General features: G+C 37.1%; 1 long non-coding RNA gene and 1 pseudogene across 2 annotated transcripts; both read left to right on the forward strand.

Moving 5' to 3' along the window:
• The first annotated feature begins 4,724 nt into the window (after positions 1-4,724).
• Positions 4,725-6,177, forward strand: LOC111879911 (CENP-B homolog protein 2-like; annotated as a pseudogene).
• A 482-nt stretch (positions 6,178-6,659) lies between these two features.
• Positions 6,660-13,776, forward strand: LOC111879913 (uncharacterized). Of its 2 annotated transcripts, XR_006190911.2 has the most exons (4): positions 6,660-7,079; positions 7,191-7,268; positions 8,032-8,203; positions 13,617-13,776. It is a non-coding gene; the product is annotated as an uncharacterized LOC111879913 (long non-coding RNA). The 2 variants fall into 2 exon arrangements; XR_002846263.3 differs by lacking the exon at positions 13,617-13,776 and having other exon boundaries at positions 6,662-7,079; positions 8,032-8,794.
• Positions 13,777-25,904: the final 12,128 nt, after the last annotated feature.

Below are 25,904 nucleotides of genomic sequence, written 5' to 3' on the forward strand. Positions count from 1 at the left end.
GCCTGCCATGGCTTCCTTGTAGTTAGCTGGTTCATCCAAATTTACCAGTGTACTATCATTGATAAACATATCACCATCTGTAGTAATATGGAAACCATAAAACTCAAGTGGCATTCTAAGTCTACTGGAATGCCTAAGAGGTAATGACTCGTCAATTGGTTCAACTGGAATTTCTTCCTCAAGTTGAGCCCTAGCATTTTCAGAAGTTCCTTCATCTTTTGACTCTTGAATTTCTTCAAGATCAATGATACTACCATTGTCCTCTTTTTATATGAGATATCTCTCTCTCTCGAAAGACTCCCCTTCAGGCTATGAATACCATGTTCTCACTAGGTCTGTAGAACAAATATCTAAAGGACTTCTATGGGTAGCCGATGAAAATACATCTCTCATTTTGAGGTTCAAGATTGTCATGATTCTATCATCTCACAAAAGCTTCACAACCCTAAACCTTTGTATGTGCTAACGAGGGTACTTTCATTGTCCACATCTCATGAGGTGTTATGAAAACTTTCTTTGTTGGGACAAGATTAGGAATATGGGTGGAAGTCTCTAAGGAATACCCCCAAAAACAGATTGGAAGTGAAGCTTGACTCATAATGGAAGGAACCATGTCTAACAAGGTCTGATTACGCCTCTCAGCCACACCGCTAAGTTGTGGTGTCCTAGGAGGTGTCAATTGCGAAACTATTCCATATTCCTTGAGGAAGACGTGGAACTCGATACTAAGATACTCACCGCCTTTATCGAATCTAAGCATCTTTATCTTCCTACCCAATTGATTTTCGAATTCATGTTTAAACTCTTTGAACTTTTCAAAGGTTTCTGAATTAAGCTTGATTACGTAGATATATCCATATATATTATAATCATCTAGAAAAGTCTCATAGAATCGATTTGTATCCTTTGTGGTAGATCTGAATGGCCTACACACATCTATGTGTATGAGATCCAACAATCCTTCACCTCTTTCACAAGAACCAGTGAAAGGTGATTTTGTCATCTTTCCCAATAAATCAGACTCGCATGTATCAGCTGACCTTAAGTTAAATGAATACAACACTCCAACCTTTTGGAGTTGGGCAATGCATTTCTTATTTATGTGTCCAAGACAATAATGCCACAAGCACGCTTTGTCTATACCATGAAGAATCAATTTGAAAAACATTATTTCCTAAATTGTCTACAATCATCATAGTTTCATACACACCAACACAAGGTAAATCTTTAAAATAAAAAACACCATTTTTATAAGCAAAAATAGAACTATTCTCATCATTAAAAGAATATCTACAACCTTGTTTAAATAAAGCATGAAATGAAATGATGTTTCGTGTCATCTCTGACGAGTAGCAACAATTTATTAAATCTAAACCTAACCCACTACTAAAAACTAAGCCATAAACTCCAATCTTGGTGACAGGTGAAGATCGCATATTCCCCATGATCAAGTTCATCCTTCCATGCTCCACATCCTCACTTCTTTGTAGCCCCTGCAAATCAGAACAAATGTGAAACCCACATCCTATATCAAGGACCCAAGAACGAGAATATGATGATTTATTAGATAAGATAGTGTATATACCTCCCAATGTTGGCTTCACCTTGCCATCCTTGATATCCTGCAAGTATTTTGGGCAACTTCATTTCTAATGCCCCTTGTCATTGCAATTGAAGCAAGTGGCCTCGTTGGGGTCAGAAACTGGGGGAGCATCAGAACTGGATTTTCCTTTGGGTCTTGTACTTGACGACCCAACTTGGGTCTTTCCCTTCCAGTTTTGCTTTGGAGGACCTTTCCTCTTTTTCCATTTCCCTTGCCCTATGGCCAGAATAGGTATACTAGTCGGAGTGGAGGCAATACCTTTTCCTTTCATTCCTTCTTCAGCTGTTCGCAGGAGGTTGTTCACTTGTGTCAAAGTGGTTTCATTGTTGTTCAAATTATAGGTTAATATGAACTAATCATAACAACTTGGCAGAGAGTTCAACACTATGTCGATTGCCAACTCTTCGTCAAAATTCATGTTAAGCTTGATTAGCCTGTATACGTATCGTTGCATTCTCTAAATGTGGCTACTAACAGACTCACCCTCCTTCATCTTTCTAGCAATGAGGGACTTTACCACATCGTAATTTTCCTGACGAGCTCGCTTATGGTATTTCTCCATAAGTTCCTTGTTTATCTCGTACGACCAATAATCCTCATAGTGCCTTTGCAATTCTAGATTCATTGTCGCCACCATGATGCACACAACTTTTTTGGCATCATTATAGTGTTTCTTGTAGGTGACCAATTCATTAGGAGTGGCCTTCTCTTCTTCAATTTCATTCAATGGTTTCTCGAGGATATACTCCTTGTCCTCAAAACGAAGGGCCATTTTGATGTTGTGCAACCAATCGTTGTAGTTGGTGCCATCTAATTGCACCTTCGAACAGATGTTCGACTGAGAGAAATTGTTGTTGTTGTTTGAGGATGAGGAACCAGAAGCATCAGTTGGAGTAGACATCTGAAAGAGTTGGAGTAGAATTTTGAAAGAGAAGAAAGATAGTTTTAGTTAGATAATAATAATCCTCAATATAATACTCAAAATGAAATATCAAGGCTAGGATCCAACTAAATAATTTACAAATTAGAAAAGGGATGGCGTAATATAATTGTAAATCATATAAAGGTAGGTAAATGACGATTTACCAATTTCACCATCAAAAAACGAAATTCATAACGAATTTTGTTTTAAATGAAATTCCTATATCTTTTTTAGAAACATTGAACTTTATGGCAAAGTTTGTATCACTTTCTTCTTCTTTGGTTTTGTTTAATCTTTCTAATTTCTTGCAAAATGATCCTTTTGGGTATAGAACTAGTTTTGTTTTGTTCAAAATCAAAGTTTTCTGTTGCTATTTACGTCTAATTGTGTATTTAAAATTAGACTATTTTGAATAAAAGCCAACAATATGTTCTCATGACTACATGGATATAGAGAACGTCGAAATCGGAGATCATACGAAGAAGTTATTCCCTTTTATGGTTGTAAAATCAATATTTAATTGATTCTCTCGGAAATGAACACTGTACCGCTTTGTTAGAATAGCTACACATCTCATAAATTGTTTTTTAGCATGTTTTTTAACTTAGGCTTAGGTCTAATATTTGATTTCATTTTTTTGATATTTTTAACCTAAAGTTAGACAAATTCACATAAATTGTCGGACTGGAGCTTTATAAACACGAAACTTTAAACAACGTTTTCACCTTGTTTTGTATATCATATTTGGATTTCGTTTGTACTTTTGAAATCACCATACTTGAGTCAATCAAAAGCCACTTTTGGAATATTTTTACGAGATCGAATCGAGTGGAACGAAAATCAAGACAAAAGTGGGTGATGACATCATGATGATGTTAGCACTATGACATAATGCAAGTACATGAGAGGGTGTAGGAAATCGTTCTAAAATCGACAACTCATTCCTCGTTCCTTACACTCACTCCCATACTTCTCTCTATACTCTCTCTTTATCTCTCTCTCTTTCTCCCTCCCTCTCTCTATCTCTCTCTCTCCCAAACACCCCTACCACATGATTGCTCTACTACCACCTCCCCTCGTTGATCATAGCCCCTTGACGATGAGAGAGAATACAAAGATGGCTCACAGAAAAACTAGCAACTACCCCTTCCTTTGTAATTCCAACCACCATCGGGCCACTACCTGCCTGCTCTAGTTGCCTACTACTCCGAAAAAGCCTTTCCAGTTGACGAAAGCCACCCAACTGAGAATCAACCAAGAAGTCTAACACTGGCCAGCCACACGCCCTCATGGCCCGCTGGGCATTCATTCTCTGACGAGTAGCTCCAATGATCCGTTGACTCTAAAAAGGTGTTTTCCTGGTTCCTTATGAGAAGATTAGTAAGCCTCATGTGTCCATTTGTCTAAGAAGCTCCCTGATCAAAAGTCGAGAAATCGCGAGTCAGGTCCCGATTTCCGAACCTATTACATTGCACACAACTAGGGTAAGTTCTACGCTCCCTTTTATACTTTGGAAGCTTTCGGGGTATGATACATGCATTTTACGTTTTATTTACATTTACATATTTATTTTCTCGTTACTTACATTTATGTTATTTACATTCTCGTTTACGTTTACATTACACTTACATATTTATATTCTCATTTACATTTATGTTGTATTTACGTATTTACATTCTCGTTTATGTTTACGTTATTATTTACATATTTACATTCCCTTTTATGTTACATTATTTACGTTCATTTTATGTTCATATGTATATATTATTAACATTGATAAGTTTGATCACGTTATATAAATACATACAACTATATCATTTTATGTTATTTTACTATACAAGAAGATTATAATATATATATATATATATATATATATATATATATATATATATATATTTGTTATGCATAAATGTTATATAAATATATACGTACAATAAAACCTTTATAAATTAATAATGTTGGGACTGAGATATTTTATTAATTTAGCAAGATATTATTATATCGATAAATTAATATGCTTATCTTCATGAGAAACTCTCAAATTAACACATCCACCTTCAAAATTTTGATGTCCGTTCACTTTACCTATTTGAATAAAACAGAAACAATGACCATCAAAATTCTCATGTACATTCACACATTAATGAATTTGTCAAGTTCAATGTACATAGATCTAGATTGATCACTATAAAATGTCTAATGATAAATTTTAAAATCACATCAACTATGGCTTCTAAACTAAAAGGTGTTAAAAAATCAACAGTGACCAATCAACAACGAAACTATTATGCGAGTAGTTAAGAGATCACCAAGGATGCACTCAACAAGATTTGGTGAAATGGGTTGAAAAAACTTTCGATTTGAAAGTTAATCGAGGAACAATATCAAAACACTCTTAAGAGATCATCAGAGTTCCTATCGGCTAACTTTGACAAAGATGTATCTTCCAAGCGTCACAAAGCAGCCAAGTATTCGGACATGGAGAAAGTTGTTTATGAATGGTTTCTCCAACATCAAGAGCGTGTGAATATAACAGGAGAGTTAATCATAGAGAAGGCAGTTGAGACGTTGAAGCTTTTGTTTCCACGGGATTCTTTTGAGCATAATCTTTCACAGGGTTGGCTTGAGAAATTCAAGTTAAGGCATGGTATCAAATCGTATCGCCGATTCGGTGAAAGTGGCTCAGTCGACACACATGACATGGAAAGTAAATTGGAGTCTATAAGGGAAAATTTTAATCAATTTCCAATTAAAGATGTTTTTAATATGGATGAAACTGGTTTGTTTTACAAGGTACAAGCTGACCATTCACTTGCAACAAAACAACTTGAAGGTAGGAAACAAGAAAAGGAAAGACTTACAATTGTATCTGTTGCAATGTGGATGGCTCGGAAAAAATTCCTCTATGGATCATTGATAAGTATGCAAATCCACGTTGTTTTAAGAATGTCAACATGAATAGCCTAGATTGTGAATATCGTGCCAACAAAAGAGCATGGATGCCTGGGTTGCTTTTCAAAGAATATGTTTGTTGCTACATGATCAAATTCACGGTTGAAAATTTCTCTTGGTAGTGGATAATTGTCCAGCCCATTCAAAATATATTCAAGGGTTGCAAAACATCGAGTTGTTTTTTCTACCGCCAAACATGACTTCAAAAATTCAATCATGTGATGTTGGGATAATTAGAGCCTTTAAAATGTACTACCGTAAAAGGTTATATCGTAAGATTTTGGAAGGTTATGAGTTGGATATTTCTTCCCCAAAAAATATTAATATTTTAGATGTCATCAACTTGGTCGTCTCAGCTTGGAGAAATTGTTCTGCTAATCCAACCGACTCAAATGATTTAAACGATCTAAATTCTAGAGAAGACATTCGCGAGCTTGAGAACTAGATTACGGGAATGCATTATCGACACAGAATGGATGTGAATGAGTTGTTGGATTATCCAGGTGAAAATAATGAATGTTACGAGGTTCAAAGCGTTGAAGAAATTATCGTGGATACCGTTCAAAATTTGGTTGATGATGCTTCAGTACCTTTGGAACCAGTCACTCGGAAAGAAGCATTGCAAGCAGCAACAACTCTTCACAACTTTTTGTTGCAATATGACAGTGTCTCAACTCTAAAGTGCAATTGGGAGATTTAAAGATGAACTCAATATAGATTTGAAGCTCACAAAAAAACAAGTGACTATAGATTCATATTTACTAGACAATTCTAGCATTTTGGAATATTTAAGTAATTATTAATTTATAGTTTCAATGGGACCAATATATTTACATTGGGATTTCAAAAAAAAATTATTATTTTATTATTCTATCGATTGGGGTCCAATTTTTGTACCGGTCCTAAGTTGGAACCGGACAAATTATTAATTTTATGGAGATTATTAATTTATCGAATATTAAATTATAAAGGTTCTACTATATATTGATGTTTTATAACTTTACCGTTATATTAATTATATTATATATTTAGTTAAAACTTATATATTGATGTTTTATAACTTTACTGTTATGTTATTATATAATTATATAAAAGAAGGTTTCCAATTGAACAGTACCTCCTGTTCATTGGACCCATCCTGTTTGTATTTTCTTTCTACGTGTTTCTGTCTCTCTTGATTCCACCTTTTTTTTTTTTGTACAATAAAAAACTTACAGATATCTACCACCGACTTCATCTCCATCCTCCACCACTCTCCCACCTTTATGGAACGTGTCCGGTTGGATCCATTTTGGATTTAGAGTCACCGCTACTTCATCTTCCGATAGATGTCCACCCACCGCATTATCTACTTCTGATGTCCACCCATCTCATTCAATTTACCGACCCTCCTTCTCCACATCCACGCCTTCCTTCTTACTGATATTATGCCCACCCAGTCGGAACTGGAGCATATTCATCTCATTCTCAAGCTCCAGAATCGGTCACCACCGTGGAACCGTCGAAGCTCCAAACGCCCTTCTGCCGGTCTTCACGACCTTCGTTTTGCTGAAAAATTCCTCACACTCATTTTCTAACCAGGTTACACCACCAAATACCATAGTAAGTTTGACAGCAAGATATACTGATACATTTCTTGCCATTTTCGGCATATGTATTATTGTTTAATTAAATATTTATGCATTTTAACTTCACACATCTCTCTATTTCCAGGTTTTGATATGTGAATATGTTTTGGTGGTGGGGAAGGTGAACCAAATGGAGGTGAAGGAAGCCTCATACTTACTAACGGTATGTTTTCCACAAGTTTATTATATTGTTCAAACTTGCACTTAACCTATTCGATGAAATGCCTCAGTGAGGGAAACAAGAACCTTTCAAAATTTTGACAGTTTTTTTTTGTGGTTCTACTTTAATATTTAAAGAGTTCAATTGTCAATATATGCTCAGCTATATGGTTTCGACCAAACTCTGTTTGGACCCAATTTGGTTAAGCCCGACATCAGGCTTTCATTATCCCTAAAAACGTTAGACTGCTATAAGGGATTTCCTAGAAATAGTTAGTTGTGAGATCATTCATAAATACAATTAAGGTATAATTACTGTTATGGAACTATAAATCCATTCGGCTAAAGGTGTACCTATTTCGTTCTAATTAATATATCGCAAAAATTAATGTTTTAAAAATTACTCAAAGTGATGGGCAAATTCCACAACCGGTTGCCCCCTTCATTTTCCTCTAAATGGTTATAAATGCACTAAAAATGAAGTTTAATAAATAAATAAAAAAAAAAAACAAGTACAAAAGTGACAATATGATGCTACTACGTGGCATTAACCCTATACTTTTTTTATTAAAGTAAAACAGAGAATGCAATATATTTTGACATGAACCACCTTAGCCACATAGACGCCATCTTGACAGTTGTATGCCACTTAAGCGCCTAAAGGTCCTAAGTAATTGAAAAAAAAAAAAAACAGTGACTAAAAATGGGCTAATCACAAATTTGGTTTACCTGAATGTGGCTTTAAACCTAAAGGTTCTTTTGATCAGTTTCAGTTGCAATCTTGTGGATTCGCAAACTGAAGCTGTAACTGATGTTGTTGAGGGTATTCTTGTCATTAATGGGAAAAGTTCAATTGCAAAGATTGACAGCGACTTTATTTGTGCTACTATGGATTGGTGGCCACTTGAGAAGTGTAATTATGGCATAAGTAACCACCAGGTATTGCATAATTATTAAGTTTTGGGTTTATTTAATTTCCTTCTTTTTACCTTTTCCTAGATGGATACATACTCTAATGTATGTATGTTTATATTTGATTGAGTAAACTGCTGTCACTTTCTCATATAATGGTATATATGCTGGCAAACGATTCTAAATTTTATTCTTGATGATCTTAAATTCTACGTTGAAAAGGGTATTTTGGGAAATACAAGAAATTATAAAGAAATTGATGTCATTTACCTAACACATGGGTACGAGTTAGTTTTAAAATGGAGTGCAATTTTCCAATTTTGATCTGATAGGTTAGAACTTGTATGGCTAATGTTTATCTTTGTGTGCGGTTTATTGCAACTGCCAAAATAATGAAAAGGTAAAGATAGGTCTTTACATTTTTGATTCCTTAGCTATTAAACTCCAAAAAATATATTTTATGTTGGTATTTTTCTTTTTCTTTGTGTGCGGTTTTTATAAGATTCAAAGGTTTATTTAGTGTTGTTTTTGTAGATAAACAAACTCTCATTGATTAAACCAAAAAAAAAAAAAAATTTGGGTAGTGAAACCAAAAAAAAACAAAAAACAAAAAACAAAGTACAATGGCTTTTGTATTTTTGTAAATAAGTCTTCCAACCCATGCAGAGCATAGGCCTCTTTACTAGTTTATATTATATATTAAGTCACAATTATAATAAAAATATGAATTAGACTAACTACATAAACTATACGTCAAAGAAAATTGGTTATATGTTGGGTTGGAACAAAGCATCGTAAAGAGAAATTTTACATGTACTAATGGTATAATATTTGCTTTATGTGTATATGTTTAATATCCCTCTTTTGGTTAATTTCACATTGGTTGAAATCTTGATCAAAATGCAGTCATTATGCTGCTCGATTTGTCAGGAAAATTGTATATAATTATAATTAGCAAGTCTAGTAAACTTTATAACTTAATTTTTATGACTTGGATTACAATTTTTGGAATGATTTGAAAGAATAATAGTCTAATAAACTTTTAACCAAAGTTTACGGCTGAAATACATGCACACACTATTAGATTAGTTGAACACGAGATTAGTTTACGACTGAAATGCATGCACACACACTATTAGATTAGTTGAACACGAGATTAGTTTACGACTGAAATGCATGCACACACACTGTTAGATTGGTTGAACACGAGAATCCTTATATAAGGTGTACTCTTCATCAACTAAAAACACAAAACTTAGTAAAACCATCTGTTTTATAACCGTTAATCCGTAAGGAACAATTTTTTTTTTGTATATATCTATACATGTTGATTATCCTACGTGCGGTTGCTAGCTACAACCTACGACTAACGAGCCGGAACATGCATACATATTCAGTCTCTTATTATTTCACGATGTTGATGAAACATCGGTGATGTTTTCAGCACGCCTCCTTTGCATTGTTTTTCAAAGATTTGTGTGTCCATAGTTCGATTATAGGCTCGTTATAGACCCAAAGTTTACTTTAAAACACACGTATAAAATTGAAATAGTATTTATACATAACTTGGATACTCATATGAGTTGAAGTAAGACTGTATGAAGTATGAATGTTTTGCTCAAACGGATAAGTGTCAGTTAATGTCTTATTTAAAATAATACTTAAATAACCTTATGACACGATTTTTGTTGTTTATAAACTTATATTTATTAGGTTATTTACATAAACAAATGTTCTACTTGTATGTGATTACAAGTGTGTAAGAATTTAAATTTTTTATACTTTTTCTTTGAAAGAGTACTTTATATTTTATATGACTTGATATTCAAATACATTTGTGTAAACTACACTTTGGTCATAAAAGTACATAGAGTCAAAACATGTGGAACTCATCAACAATTTTTGTTGACATATTTTAAATGTATGTATCTTCGTAGACTTAAAAACTGGAATACACGTGTTGCATAACATGGAAACCTATTGTCTTGCTTTGATGGTTGGCCAATCTGATAGGCCCTTTTGTTTCATTTCGATTTACATCTAGCTGAACTTGTTTTGTACTATCAAAAGGTCGAATATTTGAACAATGAAATCTTCGTACCAGATTAAGAGAATTATGTAATATTATTTAAGTCTTTTCACTATTCATTGTATGTATGTTAACCATGATCCAACGATTTTGTTGCTTCCCCGACGCTTCCGTCGTCGGCAGGGGGTGTGACATATTTGTTCCTTCTCGTAACTGGGAAGCAATATCTATGGGCCCCTCGATGATTTGGTGTTGACAATTAAAGTGCTTGGCTGAGCTCCAACTAAATTGATGTGTTTTATTTAGTAGTCAGATGTAATGACAGAAATCATTAATCGGAAACAGAATGTTAAACACTAAGATTGACCCATATCTATGGCTCATGTTCATAAAGATATATAGAACAAAGGAATAAGTTGATCACTTGTATAAGGAACGAATTTTGATTCTAATCAGAGTCTGGCAGTTGCATTGGATAACTACTCTTTGTTGTTTGTTAGTGAACTATTTTGATCCTCAAAGTTAATGACTTATCCAAGTGGGAGACTATAGAAAATAGTATCCAAGATTATTAATTGTTTTGGGTTGGCCTCATGAGCCAAATAACATGAGGAAATGGAGATAAATAAGTTGTTAATTAATTAAGGAAATAAAAAATTAATTGGAAATTATTTTGGTAATTAATTAAAAGGTTTTAATTAATTAAAGGGCTTGAATATTAATTAACCATAGAGATTAATTGGAATACTTTAGAAGCTCCTGGAAAGCCTATATGAGACAGTTTTGATAGATCCCTAGATAGGGATAATGTAGGTTTGAAACAGCTAAGGATTAACTCTAAAGTTTGAATCCTTTTAGGATTCTATCTACTGCCTATAAATAAACTGCTAGGGGTAAACCTTGGAGCTAATTTATCCCCTTACTAAAATCATCCATACTCTGCCTTCTCTCTCCCTCTCTCCATAATAAAATTCTCAATCTCTCTCTTAAGAGTTGGAGAATTTCGCATAAACCCTAGTTTGACTTTCATCATTTTGCTTTTGGTGTGGTGGGTTTGATTCCATTAGAGGGTGCTATATTGGATCCTTCACCAATGTGACAACCCGAAATTTATTCTGTCACTGTAACCCATTTCCGTTAATAAAATTTATTTTTTATTGAATTCTTCCGTTAACATTTTGGGTTAGACAAATTAATTGAGACTTGTATTATAATTTCATAATTGTTGAAACGAAATACAAACACGTGAAACACCCTCGATATCCTTTGAAAAGTTTTAGTTACGACCAAGTCGGGTTACGACCATTTAATCGGGTACGATCATAGACCCCGTTTAACGTCGGTATTGGGTGGACCCCCACCTGGCCACAAACTAAAAACCTATATAAGGGATTGAGTAGTCACCATTTGAGCTTTTCCCACCCTTGTAGCTCTCTCTCTACTCTCTCTCTCTCTCTCTACAACTCAGGTTTTGATCGAAAAATACCCTATTCAAGCTCCAAAATCGTAAGTAATCCTTCCTAGCTTGTTGTTTAGCTTAGTATCCATGCAAATTCGTGATTAAATCGTCCAAAAGCCTCAAAACCATGAGTTTACGGTTGAGGAACACCCTCAAAAACCGTAAACTCCCATAAGGGGGTTTTGAAGCCCCAAAACCCTTCCAAACCGCGTCTAATGCTTAGCTATGACTTAGGGACTTGCATGAGTGAGCTTAGAACCCCAAAAACATGTCTTTAAGGGGGGTAAACATGAGTTTACGGCCCATGAACATTCATGGACCGTAAACACCTTTTCATGGTGTTAAATAGCCCTTAAACACCTCTTATGGCTTGGATTAATGTCTAGAACCCTGTACCCCTTCATTTGAAGTACCAAATCATGCAAGAATGGGCCAAGCATGAGTTTACGGTCGTACAATCATGTGTTTACAGCAGTAAACTCACCAAGGGTCCTTCAAGAACCGTAAACCCCATTTCCAAGGTCATTTCAAGTCCCGATCACTTCCATAACCCTTGAATCAACCCTAGAACCTTCCCTTATGCAATATGAGACCTTTGAACACCCAAAAACACCCCACCCATAAGTTTACGGTCATAAGCTCATGGGGGATATGGTCTTTGGGCCGTAAACACCCCTAAGGGCTTACTCTTGAAGAGTAAACTCCTTATCGAGGCCATAAACTCCTTAGATGCAACCCGTATCATTCCTAACACTTGAAATAAGGTGTTCTCACACATCAGAGTGTATTATCTCACTTAATTAGTGGTTCAATGTCTAATTAGATACAATTATGTAACACTTCATTTTACATAGGACCCTCGCATGCGTTCAAGTCCTAAATTGACACCTAGCGTCCTACCCAGCACATCCTTGTCTGGTGAGTTCATACCCCTACCTTTTTCCGAGTTTTTCATGTTTTCAGGGGGGAATACAAGCAAAAGTACAAGGGAACTTGTACACAAAACCTATTATTTCGTATGAAATACTTATATGTTCTGTATGCTTTTAAGCTTTTAACACAGAAAACCGTTTTTACCAACTGATTTAGAGATTAACTTGTAGAGTTAGTTTTCAAACTAAAACAAGGAAATTTGTGAAACTCATTATAAAATGTTATATTTTATATTTTGCAAAGGATTTATGCCAATCATAAAACGGGACTTTCCATATTATTACTTGGAAATTCGTTATTCTTAAGATTGGAGAATGTCCTTGGTAACACTTCCCCGGAATCGAGAGTGTAGGACTAACCCTGTAACCAGAATCTCCTGGAGGGAGAACGTGACTTGTGTGTATAGATCTATACGGGACTGACTATCCTGCACCTTGCTGCTAGCTACAGTGGGACCGACAGGTCTACAAGTGACAAAGTCATAAAATGATATTGGCCCCCGTTACGAGCCGTATCCAGTTTATTGTATGGTCATAGAACTCGCAACTTAGATAATGGAGATTTACTTTTAAGTAATAAAGAACCTAGTGAACTAACCTCAAAGTAATAATTGTTTTGATTACTAGAGGGTATTAGTAATACCCTTAGGTATTTGTTCACAACCTACTGATTAGTTTGATATACGTGTTAAAACTAATGTACTTTTCAAGGATAACTAAACTTTCAGGGAAACTTCACTTAACGATATAAGTATGGTAGATACTTGTACACTTCATTCCGGATCAATAACCAACCACCAACTTTTAAGGAAAATAAGGGTTTTTCCTGGGATAACGTAACTTTTCATAAACAGGTTGTTTAACATATGGATAACCAAACTTCTTTTATAAGAAAATATGGGATTTTCTTGGGAAACAACTTTTCGTAAACTCAAAGGAACATTTTCTTTCACCAGAAACCAACCGCTTATGAACTCACCAGCTTTATGTTGATATTTCTAAAACTGCTTGTATTCTCAGGTTCACGTTAGACAGGTATCCCGCTTACTTTTGGAGAAGACGGTGCATATAGAAGTCTCGTCTATACTTTTGTTATACTGATGTATATATAAACATGTATTACTTTGCTTCCAAACAAATGTAAATATTCCGATGTAATGTAATGGTTGTGTTTACTATGCTTGCTATGTACATTGGTTGTGATACTTTACATGACGTCCTGCTCCCCAGAACGTTTCCGCCATCGGTTTCGGGGTGTGACAGATTGTTATCAGAGCCCTTTTTTATAGCGAACTAAGTATATCGAACCTTACATGGTATATAACTATAAACACTAAGGGGCCGAAGCGCTCTAAACTAAAAGTATATTTTAAAATACAAGTATTTTTCAAATAGTATACAAGAATACCTAAACGCCAGAAACCATAACCATGAGTAGAACAAAACATAAGTAATTGGATGTTGGGCACTACCGTTAAACCTGGGCAGTTATGTAGTCGTGTCTAGGGTCAATATATCCTGATCAACTATATTCATTCGAGACACGACCAACATGTGCTTGGGAGTGACTGTGGTGTACAGCAGGCCTAAAACTTACCAAATATCCAAACAACTAGTCATCGTCGCAACAAACCATAAAATACTATAGGAGTATTTTAGCCGAAGCCGAATAAGTTGTAGAAATTCATTCCAAGTGTTGCTACTCATTCTTTCCTTAGCGATAGTTTACTTGCTTTAGTGACTTTTTTCTGTTCTATCGCTTAGTAGAATACCCTAACTACCATATTGAGATATCTCTTGTTTCATATCTCTTGATTCTATCCAGAGGACTTATCATCCTCTCTTTCCTGATCATTTAGATCAAGATGCCTCCAAAGAAAAGACCCAACTCAAAGAACAACAATCTTCCTCCACCACCTCCCTCTCCATTTGATCCCGCCATGTTCCAAGCAGTCGTTACTGCTGTTGTGGCTGCTGCTATGTCACAAATGAACCCCGGCGGTCCTGGCGGGCCAGGAGGTGGTACTCAGCCCCAAAACCAGGAAGGTGGTCAGGGACACTAGAAGGAGTGTTCCTATAAGGACTTCATGAATGCAAAACCCACATCCTTCGACGACACTGGAGGTGTTATTGCCCTGGCTCAATGGATTGAGAAAATTGAGTCCATTTTCGAAATCTGTTCCTGTTCCGAAGCCAACAAAGTAAAATTCACCACTTGCACTTTCGCCAACAGGGCACTGACCTGGTGGAATGGTCGGGTCAAATCTCTAACCCTACCAGTGGCAAACGCTATGGGTTGGGAGAGCTCGAAGAAGCTCCTACTTGCTGAGTACTGCTCTCGGGGCGAATTGTAGAAACTGGAGCACGAACTTTGGAACCTAAAGATGAAGGGTTCCGATGTTTCCACATACACTTCTAGGTTTGAAGACCTAGTGCTCCTCTGTCTGGGAATGGTCACCTCGGAAAGCAAAAAGATTGAAAGATTCATCTGGGAGCTGACCTAGCTAACTAAAGGAAATGTCTTGGCGGCTAGGACAAACACCTTTGACAGCACTAAGTGTCTGGCGCAGACTCTGATCGATCATGGAGTCGATCTCGATGAAGTGACCACCACTCCTGAACCGGCAAAAAGGAGTGGTGAGAAAAGAAAATTCTGGAAACAGAAGAAGGGTCAGTCTTCGTAGGAGCCCTCAAAGAAGCAGCAAACTGTGGCAGTCCACGCTGCTACTACTCCTGTTGCTACTCTTGCCACTCAAGCACCTACCAGTAGATATGATGGTACCCTCCCTCGGTGCGACAAGTGCAACCACCATCATCTCACTTCCGGCCCATGCCGTGAGATGCTCTACAACAACTGTGGCAAAAAGGGCCACACTGCTCGAAACTGCAAAACACCAGCCCAACCAACCAATCAAGCTTCCGGAGCAGGTGTCGGTCAAGCTTGTTACGGTTGTGGTGAGGTCGGGCATTACAAGCGAAATTGCCCCAAAGCAACAACAACCAACAACACCGGGAGAGTTCTAACGATGGGACAAGAGGAGGCAGTCGCCGATCCCACAGTTGTCACAGGTACGTTCCTTCTCGACAACTCTTATGCATGCATCCTTTTCGATTCTGGTGTGGAACGAAGTTTTGTTAGCCATTCATTCAAACATCTTCTTAGACATAGTCCTCAACCATTAACCGAAACATTTACCGTCGAGATGGCTAACGGTGAGAAAGAGAACGCTAACAATATATTCTTAGGCTGCACCCTTACCCTAAACGATCATTCCTTTCCCATCGACCTTATGCCGGTTTCCATAAAGAGCTTTGATGTTATCATTGGCATGGATTGGTTGAGCCCCAATCATGCTGATATCTTTTGTTACGAAAAAGTTATCCGCCTCAATCTTCCTTCTGGTCAAATCCTCATGATTTACGGCGATAAACTTGGTTCCAATCTTCGCATCATTTCATGCATCAAAGCTCAAAAGCTTCTACGAAAGGAGTGCTATACATTCCTAGCCCATGTGATAAACAAGAAATAGGAAGTTAAAGACCTCGAGAGCATCCCCGAAGTCTGCAACTTTCCCAATGTTTTTCCCAAAGAGCTCCCAGGAATTCCTCCCGAACGTCAAGTTGAGTTTCACATCGATCTAATTCCCGGAGCTACCCCCGTAGCCAAGTCTCCATATCGCTTACCACCAGCAGAAATGCAGGAGTTATCCAGTCAGCTCAATGAGCTACTCAACAAAGGGTTCATCGGACCGAGTTCCTCACCCTGGGGAGCCCCGGTATTATTTGTGAAGAAGAAAGATGGATCCTTTCGGATGTGTATAGACTACCGTGAATAGAACAAGCTAACCGTCAAAAACCGTTATCCTCTTCCTCGAATAGACAACCTTTTCAATCAACATCAGGGAGCCAGTTACTTCTCGAAAATATACCTTAGATCAGGGTACCATCATCTTCGAGTTCATGAGAGTGATGTTTCCAAGACAGCATTCAGGACTCGATATGGTCACTACGAGTTCGTAGTGATGCCCTTCGGTCTAACCAACGCACCGGCAGTGTTCATGGACCTGATGAACCGGGTGTGTCGCCCCTTTCTGGACAAATTCGTTATCGTGTTCATTGAAGACATACTTGTCTATTCCAGAAGCGAAGAAGATCACAAACAACACTTGAGGTTAGTGTTAGACACCCTAAGGACGGAGAAGCTGTGCGCGAAATTCTGCAAGTGCGAATTCTGGATTCGGAAGGTAACTTTCATTGGTCACGTGGTAACCAAGGAAGGCATATACGTGGACCCCTCCAAAATCAAGGCGATAGAAAATTGGTCGGCACCGAAGACACCCACAGAAATCCGTCAATTCTTGGGTCTCGCCGGCTATTATCGTAGATTTATTCAGAATTTTTCCAGAATCGCCAAACCCTTAACCACTCTGACACAGAAAGGTGTACTCTTTTGTTGGAGTGAAAAACAAGACACTGCATTCCAAACGTTGAAGTGAACCTTGTGCAGTGCACCTATCATGTCCCTGCCCGAAAGGACAGAGAATTTCGTTGTCTATTGCGATGCGTCCAATCAGGGCTTAGGTTGTGTACTTATGCAGAGAGGAAAAGTTATTGCTTATGCCTCGAGACAGCTGAAGGCACACGAAGTCAACTACACAACTCACGACCTAGAGTTAGGAGTAGTGGTCTTCGCACTGAAGATTTGGAGACATTATCTCTAAGGAACTAAGTGTACGATCTTCACTGACCATAAAAGTCTGCAACATATCTTCGATCAGAAAAACTTAAACATGAGGCAACGGTGATGGGTAAAGCTGCTCAGCGACTATGAGTGCGAAATCCGCTACCATCCCGGCAAGGCCATTGTGGTGGCAGATGCCCTTAGCCGAAAGGAAAGCTCATGCAACAAAGCGAAAACACTGACAATGACCATCCATTCCCACCTATCCGCACAGATCCGAGAGGCTCAGTTGGAAGCTATAAAACCAGAGAACGTGGCGAACGAAACTTTGAGAGGAATTGATAAGAATCTTGAGATCAGAGGTGACGGAGTTTATTGTTTCATGAGTCGGATCTGGACCCCTAAGTTCGGAGGTTTCAGAGAGGTTGTCATGAACAAAGCTCACAAGACTAGATATTCTGTGCACCCGGGTTCGGATAAGATGTACCTGGATCTCAAGAAGCTATACTGGTGGCCAAACATGAAGGCCGAAATCGCTACCTTCGTGGGTAAGTGTCTGACTTGCGCCAAGGTGAAGGTCGAATATCAGAAACCCTCGGGTCTGCTCCAGCAACCAGAGATACCGGAGTGGAAATGGGAGATGATTACTATGGATTTCATCACCAAGTTACCCAAATCTCCGAGTGGGTACGATACCATTTGGGTAATTGTTGACCGATTGACAAAATCCGCTCATTTCCTACCGATTAAAGAAACATTCAAGATGGAAAGCCCCACGCGAATCTACATTCAAGAGATAGTCTGACTGCATGGTGTACCTGTGTCCATTATCTCCGATCGAGATAGCAGGTTTACCTCAAGATTTTGGCAGTCCCTTCAGAAAGCTCTTGAAACTATGTTGGATATGAGTACAACTTATCATCCTCAGATTGATGGACAGAGTGAGAGAACAATTTAGACCTTGGAAGACATGTTGAGAGCATGTGTCATCGATTTTGGAAAGTCGTGGGACACTCATTTACCCTTGATCGAGTTCTCGTATAACAACAGTTACCACACCAGTATCAAGGTTGCCCCGTTCGAATCCCTCTACGGTCGAAAGTGCAGATCCCCTCTGTGTTGGGCCGAGGTAGGGGACATGCATCTAGCTAAGGGTCGAGTCCCCGATAGTGCTCTCACAGGTCCTGAAATCATCCGTGAAACCACCGGAAAGATCATCCAAATCCGAGAATGACTAAAAGCTTCACGAGACAGACAAAAGAGTTACACCGATAAACGACGAAAGCCCTTGGAATTCCAGGTTGGAGATCGTGTCCTGTTGAAGGTCTCGCCTTGGAAAGGCATGATACATTTTGGAAAGCATGGGAAACTTAACCCGAGGTACATAGGACCTTTCGAGATCCTCGCCAGGATCGGTCCCGTAGCCTACAAACTCCGATTACCCCAAGAGCTTAGCAACATCCATCCTGTATTCCACGTCTCTAATCTTAAAAAGTGTCTATCCAATGAAACCCTTGTGATCCCTCTTGACGAGATCGAGATCAATGGAAGTCTGACCTTTGTGGAGGAATCAATCGAAATCATGGATCGAGAGATCAAACGTACGAAATAGAGCCGCATCTCAATAGTGAAGGTTCGCTGGAATGCCAAGCGGGGACCCGAATTCATTTGAGAGCGCAAAGATTCAATGAAATAGAAATATTCACATCTCTTCCCAAATCCATGATTTGTATCTTAATTCAAAATTTCGGGACGAAATTTCCTCTAACGGGGGGATGATGTGACAACCCGAAATTTATTCTGTCACTGTAACCCATTTCCGTTAATAAAATTTATTTTTATTGAATTTTTCCGTTAACATTTTGGGTTAGACAAATTAATTGAGACTTTTATTATAATTTCATAAATGTTGGAATGAAATAAAAACACGTGAAACACCCTCGATATCCTTTGAAAAGTTTTAGTTACGACCAAGTCGGGTTACGACCATTTAATCGGGTACGACCATAAACCCCGTTTAACGTCGGTATTGGGTGGACCCCTACCTGGCCACAAACTAAAAACCTATATAAGGGATTGAGTAGTCACCATTTGAGCTTTTCCCACCCTTATAGCTCTCTCTCTACTCTCTCTCTACAACTCGGGTTTTGATCGAAAAACACCCTATTCAAGCTCCAAAACCGTAAGTAATCCTTACTAGCTTGTTGTTTAGCTTAGTATCCATGCAAATTCGTGATTGAATCATCCAAAAGCCTCAAAACCATGAGTTTACGGTTGAGGAACACCCTCAAAAACCGTAAACTCCCATAAGGGGGTTTTGAAGCCCCAAAACCCTTCCAAACCACTTCTAATGCTTAGCTATGACTTAGGGACTTGCATGAGTGAGCTTAGAACCCCAAAAACATGTCTTTAAGGGGGTAAACATGATTTTAAGGCCCATGAACATTCATGGACCGTAAACACCTTTTCATGGTGTTAAATAGCCCTTAAACACCTCTTATGGCTTGGATTAATGTCTAGAACCTTGTACCCCTTCATTTGAAGCACCAAATCATGCAAGAATGGGCCAAGCATGAGTTTACGGTCGTAAACTCATGTGTTTACGGCAGTAAACTCACCAAGGGTCCTTCAAGAACCATAAACCCCATTTCCAAGGTCATTTCAAGTCCCGATCACTTCCATAGCCCTTGAATCAACCTTAGAACCTTCCCTTATGCAATATGAGACCTTTGAACACCCAAAAACACCCCACCCATAAGTTTACGGTCATAAGCTCATGGGGGATATGGTCTTTGGGCCGTAAACACCCATAAGGGCTTACTCTTGAAGAGTAAACTCCTTATTGAGGCCATAAACTCCTTAGATGCAACCCGTATCATTCCTAACACTTGAAATAAGGTGTTCTCACGCATCAGAGTGTATTATCTCACTTAATTAGTGGTTCAATGTCTAATTAGATACAATTATGTAACACTTCATTTTACATAGGACCCTCGCATGCGTTCAAGTCCTAAATTGACACCTAGCGTCCTACCCGACACATCCTTGTCTGGTGAGTTCATACCCCTACCTTTTTCCGAGTTTTTCATGTTTTCAGGGGGGAATACAAGCAAAAGTACAAGGGAACTTGTACACAAAACCTATTATTTCGTATGAAATACTTATATGTTCTGTATGCTTTTAACACAGAAAACCGTTTTTACCAACTGATTTAGAGATTAACTTGTAGAGTTAGTTTTCAAACTAAAACAAGGAAATTTGTGAAACTCATTATAAAATGTTATATTTTATATTTTACAAAGGATTTATGCCAATCATAAAACGGGACTTTCCATATTATTACTTGGAAATTCGTTATTCTTAAGATTGGAGAATGTCCTTGGTAACACTTCCCCGGAATCGAGAGTGTAGGACTAACCCTGTAACCAGAATCTCCTGGAGGGAGAACGTGACTTGTGTGTATAGATCTATACGGGACTGACTATCCTGCACCTTGCTGCTAGCTACAGTGGGACCGACAGGTCTACAAGTGACAAAGTCATAAAATGATATTGGCCCCCGTTACGAGCCGTATCCAGTTTATTGTATGGTCATAGAACTCGCAACTTAGATAATGGAGATTTACTTTTAAGTAATAAAGAACCTAGTGAACTAACCTCAAAGTAATAATTGTTTTGATTACTAGAGGGTATTAGTAATACCCTTAGGTATTTGTTCACAACCTACTGATTAGTTTGATATACGTGTTAAAACTAATGTACTTTTCAAGGATAACTAAACTTTCAGGGAAACTTCACTTAACGATATAAGTATGGTAGATACTTGTACACTTCATTCCGGATCAATAACCAACCACCAACTTTTAAGGAAAATAAGGGTTTTTCCTGGGATAACGTAACTTTTCATAAACAAGTTGTTTAACATATGGATAACCAAACTTCTTTTATAAGAAAATATGAGATTTTCTTGGGAAACAACTTTTCGTAAACTCAAAGGAACATTTTCTTTCACCAGAAACCAACCGCTTATGAACTCACCAGCTTTATGCTGATATTTCTAAAACTGCTTGTATTCTCAGGTTCACGTTAGACAACTATCCCGCTTACTTTTGGAGAAGGCGATGCATATAGAAGTCTCGTCTATACTTTTGTTATACTGATGTATATATAAACATGTATTACTTTGCTTCCAAACAAATGGAAATATTCCGATGTAATGTAATGGTTGTGTTTACTATGCTTGCTATGTACATTGGTTGTGATACTTTACATGACGTCCTCCGCCCCGGAACGTTTCCGCCATCGATTTCGGGGTGTGACAACCAATAACAAAGAACTAGTAGTTACGAGATCACAAATAAGCAATAAAGAGGTTAGTAGTAGTTGTTGTTTTTTAAATACATTGCTAAAACCAGTAAACCCCAAATTCTAGGATACATGCACACTTAGGTAAATCTTTTGATTGTTTTCGTTACCTTTTGATGTGTGCTTGTGGCTAATAATCCTCAGCAGGACTATCCATTGACATATCACACTCTAATTTTGGAGGTTATAAAGTCATGCTTTTTAAGCTCGTAAATAGGATAATTGTGTTGTTTTTAGAATTTTCTAAATTAAAGGTGATAATACTTATTTCATTACACCCATATAAAAAGTTACACATAGAAGGTAGCTATAAAATATTAAAATTCATGGTGACATGATAATTCATTGATGAAATAGCAAGTCACTTGTTGTATGACAAAGTATATTTTTTTCATAGTTAATGTGTACATTTTCGTAGTCGAAGTGATATGACAAATAACTATACAAATGACAGTCTACTTGTTGTATGACATAATGTATTTTTTTCATAGTCAATATGTATATTTTCATAGTCAAAGTGACATGACAATTCACTACTCAAATGACAATTTACTAGTTGTATGACAAAGTGTACTTTTCGTAGTCAATGTGAACATTTTTGTAGTTAAAGTGATATATATGGCAATTCACTAGTTAAATGACAATTAACTAGTGAAATGGCAATTGAATGGTGGCATACTCCGCTAACCATCTATATATACTTCATAAATTGTCTTTAAGAAGCTTACCATGATTGTGGAGTATCTTTGATTAAATGTACCAAATGACATGTCGTAATTGTGGAAGTAAAGTGGTTATAAGGACCTCGAGACAATTTTATGCTTGTCCAAAAAAATAGTAGCATGTTTTCGGTCTCCCCTTTATTTATATTTCTAGAGATATCAAGTAGTCACTAGTTAACCCTAATCTAGAATTTATTAATTTCATAGGGACTACGATGTAGATTTATTTGTTGGGTTGATGATGAAAAAGGTCATAACAATTCGTTGATAAATGATCAGTTGTTTAGGTCGGTAACACATCTTGAAACTCAAAATAAGAGGTTGAAGATATATTTGGTTTGTAATAGGGTTATATTCGCGGCTATAATTGTTTACGACTTGTAACCTTTAACAATACCAGTTGCATTTAAAGTCTACTGCTAATGATATGGATTATGATTAGTATTATCAATTTTGTTTTTTATTAATGGTAGTATCATTTATGTTTTAAAGCGTACTACTAATGATAGCGATTATAATTAGTAGCATCCTTTATGACGTTCAAAATTTGCAAAAAACAAAAAAAGAGAAAAGGTTAATACATAGTGCTTATAAAAGAGTTATCATAATGTTACCTTTCGCAAGTGATTAATTTTAAAATTTATTTTACAAATGACCTGCGAAAAGAAAGAATTATCATAACATTACCTTCGCAAGTGATTAATTTAAAATTTTCTTTGACCTGTAAAAAGGTGACGAAATGATTAATTTAAAATTTTTTGATTCTTTCTGCCATTATATTGTAAAAGTTTTAAAATTTGATTATGGTCATTTTGAAGGAAATCTCCAATATAGTCATAATATTTTGGGTCATTTTACGGTTTAGTCCCAAATTAAATTTTATCTACAAAAAAAGACAGATTACCGGCTAAAACTTCGGAATAACCCTTTATGGTCGGTTTCATAGATTTAGCCAGTATCTCATCTTTTTTTCGTTAATTGATCCAAATTTTGAGGTTTTTTAATTAATTAATCAAACTTTTAGGGCACTTTCATTATTTTCTTTACCAATAACCAAAATATTTGGATTTTTCCGAAGATTACCTTTAAACTAATGTATAATATATGATCTAAGTTAATGTGTACTATTTACCGTCTTCTTTCTTGCACTTTTTCTAGGCTCATTGCATGTTTTCATCGTCGTTGTCGAACCTAACAACAAAAAACTCACTCATAAGCATCGTTAACTCCATCGATTTTCAAAAATCATGTACTTACAACTTTGTGATCATCTTTCTATCTTCAAACTTAGATTCCTTTTCAAGAAAAGGTAGGGATGGTACTTTGACTAGTTTTTGGAATGAGATGTGGTTTGGTTTTTTTGAAAACGACAAATAAATTAGAAACCACTCACCATGACTAGTAAGGAGCTAAAAACATGGGAGGGATAAAAGGTACAATTACAAGTCTAGAAAAGAAAGGGGCAGACAACACTAATAAACCCAATTAGTAGGTGTTAAGTTAACTCTATGATTACATCATTAAAATGATAAAGACATGACATTATCAACAATCTTCATAAGGGATGCGAAACTCTAGTTAAACACTTTGTTATTTCTCGCCATCCATATACACTAAAGTAGACAGTATAAGACGGATGTAATGATCTTGCATTTTCCCAAGCAATTGCCCCACTTTGCATCGTAGTCAATGAAATCCGTAACTCTAGCAAACTGCCCAATTGGGATACCACACCACCTCAAAATCCATTTCCTAGTGGTTGTGGCAAAATTACAATTGATGTCAACACATTTTTGTGTCTGATTTATAATATGCAACCAGATTCTATTGAACATGTTCATTGATTATGAGTGTAACTCGATTTCTTCCATTTAGCAATAGGTTGGTTATTGGTGGGGGTTGATTTCCCATCGTATACTACAGTACGTCAATGAATATTAATAATGCGCCAAGGAAATATTTGCAGGCGGTTGTCATTATTATGTTTTAGTCTATTTGGGGCTTCCGGAATGCTTTAGTTTTTGGCAAGAAGAAAACCGATAAATGATGAACTTCTTGATAAAGATCAGAACACAATCTTCTTGATAGATAACTCGTAGATATACCAAATTAATAGTTTAATAGTTTATAATGGATAACCTGTTGACTTTTTTTACAACTAGATTTAACACTCTTCATGGTTTTCAGTACATGATACCAAGTTGAATTTTATTTTTACCCATGTTGTTTTTTTAAGCTTGATGGTCCATTCTTCGTGGTTTTTAAGCCCTTTTGTAGGGAAACTATGACATCCGTTTTCCAAAATGGTTCGACTTAGTACATTAAAGACCCAAAGGTTTGGTTTTTGGGAAAAATCGGGTGTCACGACATGACTATAGGTTGGTCATGATGTGACAAGCAAAATGAGGAACACATATTTGGACTGTGGTCACAATGTGACACATAGGCAGTCACGACATGAAGGCGCCTGTAGCCCAAGCCTATGATCTTTAAGCGTTTCCTTCATATTTAAACCATATTAGTTGGATTTTAGGGTTCCTTATCAGCCTCTATCACCATCAAATCTCAAAAATCCTAATCATAATCCCTCTTTGTGGTTCTTTGCTCATTTTGGTGCTTTGATAGCTTCAAGAAGAAGAGTTCTAGAGTGTTGTTCCAGTAAAGAAACCTTATCATCAACATCTTGTGCTCATTTTGGACCTTTATAAGTTTCCAAGATTCAACATTTATGTTTCTAGGTTGCTAGATTTAAGTCCTTGCCCCTTTATCTTCAACTTTAAGTAATTTGAAGTGATGGAATTCCATAAAGTTGGTAACTTAATGGATCCTTGAAACCTTCTGAGTATTATTTGGTTCATATATGGGATTGGTTGTGTGGAATCATTACATGAGTTTGGAGTCATTTTCTTGGCCTTTGCCCTAGATTGGATAAAGGACATGCATGGAGCATGCATGTCCATAAAGTTGTCGTTTTATGGACCTCTAGAGTACCCTTAAGATTTTAGAAAAGTTGGAGTTAAGACTTATTAGATTAAGGACTCAAATCATTAAGATGTTGCTTTAGCCAATGGTCACGTTGTAGCCATGAGGGTGTCACGACATGACGACGATGGAATCCACAACCATCTTGTCCTGTTTATGCTTACGACGTGACCAAGGAGGGTTCACATTGTGATGTTTGTTGAGTGGGTTATCAGTGACCGATTTGGCTGAGTTGGAGCGATTCAAGTTGGAATCAGGCCGAGTGTGCTCTCATGACGTGACTAAGGGTTAGTCACGACGTGAGGCTCAATGGTTGATGTTTTTGGCTGTTGACTTTGACCTTAACCGTTGACTTGTTGACTTGGGTTGACTTTTGATCAAGATTTATGGATTTAGTGTGTAGACTAAGGTTGGACCTTGTATGTTTCGATAAGAGTATTGTAACATCTGTTGCGGGGCATTGAGCTGTGGGTTAGCTGATTCGTGAGTCAGGTGAGTCTTCCTACTATATTGTGTAGGATGCTAGCTGTCTTTGTGACTCTTGCATAGTGTGTTGGGT

The sequence above is a fragment of the Lactuca sativa genome, chromosome 4 (genome assembly GCF_002870075.4).
Source record: "Lactuca sativa cultivar Salinas chromosome 4, Lsat_Salinas_v11, whole genome shotgun sequence".
NCBI lineage: Eukaryota > Viridiplantae > Streptophyta > Magnoliopsida > Asterales > Asteraceae > Lactuca > Lactuca sativa.